Here is an 8,052-nt window from a genome sequence, read left to right on the forward strand (position 1 = left end):
ATTCTTTATTTGTCCAAATTAAGAAGAAATTTACTTCTTCTAAAATGTTGGTTGCACGCCGACATGTTTTCTGTATGCAGTTACCTCAGCGTGACCTTTCTTGTAAAAATGCGGTGATCACAATTATGCAAGTGCGAAGGGGAAAACCAAATTGGCAGAGAGAGTCAACAAACTTAAAAATCGCTTCGTCAACGTAATAATCTATATCTTATTGTACATGTATAAACGTGCTTACCTGAATATCCATGCCTTTTGTTGATTGTTTACAAAGGTGACAATCGGTAAACATCGGCTTCAAAACACGACTATTAATTAGCTGCCATATTTTAACAACAATCAACACTGACCGAGTGAAATATTTTTTTTGACGATTATACGAAATGGATGCGTAAACAATAATAAAATTGTGCACAGAAGACCAAGTTAGTTAATGATGTATGCATGCATTGTTACCATTCTTGTTATTGTCAAGAATTGGATTACCTTTGTTTTTCAACAGTCACGCGTTCAATCATTTGACTTTAAAGATGTAAATGCGGTGTGTAAAACGTATTTTTAGATAAAGCCTTGGTTCATATACAAAACTCATCAAAGATCATCATCCTTCCTATCGAAGGTCGGTGGTTTTCATCGGTCTCTCCGACTTCTTTCGCCAATAAAAACTGGCCGCCACGAAATAGCCAAAAAGCCGTGCTAAAAAGTGACGTTAAAACACCAAAAATCAAATCAAAGATTATTAAAGGTACAAGACTTAACATTTTGTATGACAGACTACAAAAGACAAAAGACTCAAACCAGAAAAGTTAAAGACATACCAAAATGCTATCTAATGGGCTCATTACATATTTGTCCAAATTAGAAAAAAAATACTTCATCTGAAATGTTTGCTTCCTGCTAACAATATGCCGACATGTTTTCTGTATGCAGGTTCTAGATATGTCATGTCAGAAAACATGACATAGGGTAAGCTTGCATTAATTAAAGTCTTGTTTTCAAATTCTTTAAAAATATTGAAACTGCAGGGTGAGGGATATAAAATGTATTGGAAAGGTCACTTAGAGTATTAACAGTGATTTCTTCAAGGCTTTAAATCTGATAAATAAGTATTGTTGTGAAAAAAAGTGTTTTTAGAGAGTTTTCCATTTGAATAAATGTTTTCTATTTGAATAAACGACACGGGTTGTGTTCTTTTCATATATGTTATGATGGTATGATACTAAACCCCTAACGGGAAGGATTGTGCCTGATATTCATATGATGAAGACATAATCTTTCAATCAGTTTGATAGAAGACTGGAGCTGGCATGTCAGTTAACTGCTAGAAGTCTGTTGTTATTTATGTATTATTGTCATTTTGTTTATTTTCTTTGGTAACATCCCCTGACTTCAGACTCAGACTTCTCTTGAACTGAATTTTAATGTGCGTATTGTTATGCGTTTACTTTTCTGCATTGGAAAGAGGTATAGGGGAGGGTTGAGATCTCATAAACATGTTAAACCCCGCCGCATTTTTGCGCCTGTCCCAAGTCAGGAGTCCCTGGCCTTTGTTAGTCTTGTATTATTTCTAATTTTAGTTTCTTGTGTACAATTTTGAGTTTAGTATGGCATTCATTATCACTGAACTAGTATATATATTTGTTTAAGGGCCAGCTGAAGGACGCCTCCGGTGCGAGAATTTCTCGCTGCATTGAAGACCTGTTGGTGACCTTCTGCTGTTGTCTTTTCTATGGTCTGGTTGTTTTCTCTTTGACACATTCCCCATTTCCATTCTCAACTTTATTGTAAAGATTGCACTTTATAAATATAGCTGTTACTCAAACCACGCCTCTTTTGGGGAGATATTTAATATTCCATAGATAATTTAATTTGTTGACATACTGGTTCCCAGATATTATTTCTATGTTTCATATCATAGAGACATAACTTGGGACTGTTACAAAAAGTAAAGGATGGGGTAGTACATACTCATAGCATATATACTCAGAGCCTATCAATGTTGAAAATATGCCGCACTGCCCTATGTTTTGACCGTCATGACCTTTGAAGAAAATAGTAGTGTATATGAACTTTCCATTCTAGGATATAATTTTTCACGAAACTTCATAGTAAAAGTGTCCCAGTTTAAGCCGCAAATGGGGTTTCTAAGGAATATTTCATTGTCTTGGTTTACAGAAATGCAATCTATATTTGGTTTACTAGGAGTACTATCAAATTAGTACTTAGTGTCTTTTTGTTGTTGGGATATAAAAGTACCCGGCCATGTCCACTGTATGTTTTTGTTAGATGTGTTAGTGCGAGGATTGAGATCCCGTAAACTTGTACAACCCCGCCACATTCTGTATGCACGTGCCTGTCCCAAGTCATGAGCCTGTAATTCAGTGGTTGTCGTTTGTTTATGTGTTACATATTTGTTTTTCGTTCTTTTTTTTGGTACATAAATTAGTCCGTTCGTTTTCTCGTTTGAATTGTTTTATTTTGTCATTTCGGGACCTTTTATAGCTGACTATTCGGTATGGGCTTTGCTCATTGTTGAAGGCCATACGGTGACCTATAGTTGTTCATTTTTGTGTCATTATGTCTCTTGTGGAGAGTTGTCTCATTGGCAAGCATAACACATCTTCTTTTTTTTTATACTTGTACCTTAAGGAAGGACAAAACCCACCAGCAGATGCATCAATCCACTGGTTGTAACATATCAATCATAGATACCATACCTAATAAACGCCAGACTCGTTTTTGGTCTATTATTCAGTGATGTTCGAATTTAAAAATTACACATTAAATAAAAGTGCAGAATTCATCTTTGTTTGTTTAAGATAAAGAAATACTTGTAATAAGTAAAGTTGTATCCTGCTCAGTATTACAGACAAAATTTCACATAACATGTTTTCGCATATAAGACAATAACCATCACTGGAAGTTAATTAAATTTCAACCTTTCTTTCTCGTTTACAAGCTTTAGTAACCATGTATCCTCCAGTTTCAAAAATATTTTATAGAAACACCAAATAAAAAATGAAGCTTTGAAACACCCAATGGGTCTTCAGGATTCAAAAATGTTTTTCTGCAATGTTAAGTAGGATGTATTTCCCACAACTGTCAAATTTAACGGAAATTTTTTTTTCGATCCTTTTTTCGTATGTAACCGGATGTGGCTTTATATGATCTTGTGGGGTTACATCTATTAAAAGAAGACCTTTTGTTGAATTAAATTAATGTCATGTGTTCCCATGTATTCTGTCATAGTCTGTTCAATAGTTTGAACTTATACAATCTAGAATAATGTAAGACAACATCTACAGCGATTCGAGCTAAAATGCTTCGAAAAATCCAAACCAAACCTCCTCACGATAGAATATAATGTGGACCAATAAATGGTCAAATTTGTATTTCGTCTGTCGACATACAGTTTATTATGATATGAAAGATGACTCAATGATGATACTAATGGACCTTTTTGTCTTTATCATATAAGCCCCTTTTGGTCCATGAAGTATTCAAACTGAAAGATCCATCCATATAAACGTTTACTCCATGGAGGTTTCAAAAAGTCCTTACGTCAAAAAAGGGGAAAAGCTAGATTATTACAACACACTAAGGATTGTCTACGCCAGGTAAAGATTATCATAGCTATTTTGGCGAAACCTTTCGAAATTTCAGGTCATCAATGCTGTTCAAATTCGTACATTATTTTACTTCAGTATATTTTGTATTCAAAATTCACTGATGAATCTTATGTAGATCTGTCATACAAAATTGTAAACCTTGTATCTGTTATGAATCTTTTGTAGATCTGTCATACAGAATTGTAAACCTTGTATCTGTGATGAGTTTATATGTAGATCTGTCATACAGAATTGTAAACCTTGTTTCTGTGATGAGTTTATTTGTAGATCTGTCATACAGAATTGTAAACCTTGTATCTGTGATGAGTTTATTTGTAGATTTGTCATACAGAATTGTAAACCTTGTATCTGTGATGAGTTTATTTGTAGATCTGTCATACAGAATTGTAAACCTTGTTTCTGTGATGAGTTTATTTGTAGATCTGTCATACAGAATTGTAAACCTTGTTTCTGTGATGAGTTTATTTGTAGATCTGTCATACAGAATTGTAAACCTTGTATCTGTGATGAGTTTATTTGTAGATCTGTCATACAGAATTGTAAACCTTGTATCTGTGATGAGTTTATTTGTAGATCTGTCATACAGAATTGTAAACCTTGTATCTGTGATGAGTTTATATGTAGATCTGTCATACAGAATTGTAAACCTTGTATCTGTGATGAGTTTATTTGTAGATCTGTCATACAGAATTGTAAACCTTGTATCTGTGATGAGTTTATTTGTAGATCTGTCATACAGAATTGTAAACCTTGTATCTGTGATGAGTTTATTTGTAGATCTGTTATACAGAATTGTAAACCTTGTTTCTGTGATGAGTTTATTTTGTTGGCATGACACGGGTTATGTTCTTCTCATATATGTTATGATGGTATGATACTAAACCCCTAACGGAAAGGATTGTGCCTGATGTTCATATGATGAAATCATAATCTTTCAGTCAGTTTAATTGAAGTCTGGAGCTGGCATGTCAGTTAACTGCTAGTAGTCTGTTGTTATTTATGTATTATTGTCATTTTGTTTATTTTCTTTGGTTACATCTTCTGACATCAGACTCGGACTTCTCTTGAACTGAATTTTAATGTGCGTATTGTTATGCGTTTACTTTCTACATTGGCTAGAGGTATAGGGGGAGAGTTGAGATCTCACAAACATGTTTAAACCCCGCCGCATTTTTGCGCCTGTCCCAAGTCAGGAGCCTCTGGCCTTTGTTAGTCTTGTATTATTTTAATTTTAGTTTCTTGTGTACAATTTGGAAATTAGTATGGCGTTCAATATCACTGAACTAGTATATATTTGTTTAGGGGCCAGTTGAAGGACGCCTCCGGGTGCGAGAATTTCTCGCTACATTGAAGACCTGTTGGTGACCTTCTGCTGTTGTTTTTTTCTATGGTCGGGTTGTTGTTTCTTTGGCACATTCCCCATTTCCATTCTCAATTTTATTTGTAGATCTGTCATACAGAATTGTAAACCTTGTATCTGTGATGGGTTTATTTGTAGATCTGTCATACAGAATTGTAAACCTTGTATCTGTGATGAGTTTATTTTGGTGATTATTTTGTGTTTTTACTATAAATTGTTTTACAGTTAAGTGTTTGTATTGTACTGATCTTCAAACAGAAACTTTTAAAGAAGAAAGATAAGAAGTTCGCAATTCCCCTTACTTTACTTCCCGTTATATAGATGATGTTCTCTCACTTAATATATGCAATTCAAAATTTGGTGACGACTATGTTGAACGCATCTATCCCATCAAAGATCTTCGAATAAGAGATAAGTTAAACGAATACAACAGATACAGTTAAGTCGGTCTCATATCTTGACCTACATCTAGAAATTGACAATGAGGGTCGGTTGAAAACAAAACTTTACGACAAAAGAGATGATTTCAGCTTTCCAATTGTAAACTTTCCATTTCTAAGTAGCAACATTCCAGCAGCACCTGCATACGAGATTTATATCTCCCAATTGATACGATATCTTCGTGCTTGCATTTCCTATCATGATTTTCTTGATAGAGGGTTGGTGCTCATAAGGTAGCTATTAAACCAAGAGTTCCAAATGGTGAAGTTGAAATCATATCTTTGTAAATTTTACGGACGCCATCACGAGTTGGTTGACCGTCATGGAATAACCGTTTCACAAATGACATCGAATATGTTCCTTACGTCGTAACTACAATCCCCTTCCCTTTCATGAATGTGACCTACTGAATAAGACTATATACCGGATTTGTTATCACATAAGCAACACGACGGGTGCCACATGTGGAGCAGGATCTGCTTACCCTTCCGGAGCACCTGATATCACCCCTAGTTATGGTGGGGTTCATGTTGTTTATTCTTTAGTTTTCTATGTTGTGTCATGTGTACTATTGTTTGTCTATTTGTCTTTTTTCATTTTTAGCCATGGCGTTGTCAGTTTATTTTAGATTTATGAGTTTGACTGTCCCTTTGGTATCTTTCGTCCCTCTTTTATATACCTGATACTAGTATTCAGTAATACAAACAAGGGAGAAGGAATTAACTTGCTTTCAAAGATGATATTGGACCATTTCTTCAAAAAGCATGTACTGATGACTTTGACAAACTAAACGCAGATTTATAAAACAGTAAAAATCATTCGCAGCGATATATGTTTATTGTTACATTTGGGTTTGACGGTAGTTTTCCAGTGCACTGTCAGGAGAATTCGGTTCCAATATCTTTCTTAACTCTTGTTGGTATGCTGTTGTATGGACTGGATATAACAACTTACTCTTATTCACAGGAAACACTAACGTTGCCCAGATGTTAATATTCAACAGCTACAAACGAATCCGTAACTCTCAAAAAATTCGTTATTATGCATCTAAAGAAACACCCTTACATACATTATATGCACCTAGGGATAATGGTTCACTGTCAGACAAGGAAACTTGGAAATAAGTGGATATTTTTTTCATTTAGGTTTGTGGGTGTCGTATGATAGAGTGCTCTCAGTATCCACAAATCATACCAATGTTCTCTTCAAGCAATATCAAGAAGATGAAAAGTTTGTAGTTCATAAGTCAAAGATCAAAGTCAAAGAACAAAGGAAAGCATGCATAACAAAGAAACTCAAACTGGGGTGATCTGGTAGGGCTGAACCGGCTAAGATCACCCCTGTTAGAACAAAGGAGCTGGGATGTAATGTTCCAGAGAGTATGGGAAACAATTTTGATTATAATTCAAATTATCTATTTCAAAATATTTTACTTCCTTGCAAAATGTTTCAAAGGAAATGAGAGCTCGATTCACTCTAACGATGTTAAGATAGATTACTGTAACACTCTTGTATTTTCACTGTGCCGTACATTTTTGATGCCACAATGTGTAAATTATTGCATCACAGTAAGATTCAATTGTTCAATGACGTAAATGAAGCCGATTGACTATAGAACCGATTGACTCTAAAGCCGATTGACTTTAGAACCGATTGACCCTAAAACCGAGTGACTCTAGAACCGATTGACTCTAGAAACGATTGACTCTGGTGCCGATTGACGTTAGTCTACCAATTATGGGCCCTTGACAGGCAAGATACATAAACATCATTATAAAGTTATTATTCATGATAAAACATGAGCGATTTTAAAGAAAATATGCAATACTCGAGTAAAAAATTATCAATATATAGACAATAATAGTGCATTGACTTGACATATCAACGATATAAGGATGAGGCTTAGAAACGGGGAAACGCGAGGCTCTGTCGAGCTTTTCCCCCGTTTCGGGCCGAATCCTTATATCGTTGATATGTCAAGTCAATGCACTATTATTGTCTTTAAACTGCAATCTAAAAGAGTACATTTTCAATTGTTGTTTAGTGTGTATATTATTATTTGATTTAAATATTGGGAAACTTCCACCTTTTATAAAAAAGGCCTCATATGATGCAGGCAGAGAAATGTACAGCACAATGCAATGCACATCTACCTGTTGAAACCTGCAATCGATGATGAACAAGTTTGTTTGAGAATAAACTAAAATAACAACAATAAGCATAAAACATAATGATATATAGTTTGCAAACCAAAATTATTAACAAGTGAAATCTGATTTTTTTTCTTCTAAAAGTTGCAAAAGAAATAAGTTTGAGTCGTTATGTTCATTGGAAACAAGAAATAGGTCGTATGAATAATTAATTATAATTTCGGCAATTTTTAAATATATTCATGAGAAAAAGTGATATCTGGTCAGTGTATGACATAAAAATATACTGTCAACGCATTTTGACTGCTCAAATAGAACGAGTGCAGTTTAAAGGATATTTTTACAGTAACAATTGTTAATTAGTGTAATGAGGTCGATTCAGTAAAATTAGATATAAAATATATTTACACGAAATAATATCAAGTTTCATATATTGTGTAGCAGTTCTCCTGATGACCTGTGCACAACAGTGAGA

The sequence above is a fragment of the Mytilus edulis genome, chromosome 12 (assembly GCF_963676685.1).
Source record: "Mytilus edulis chromosome 12, xbMytEdul2.2, whole genome shotgun sequence".
NCBI lineage: Eukaryota > Metazoa > Mollusca > Bivalvia > Mytilida > Mytilidae > Mytilus > Mytilus edulis.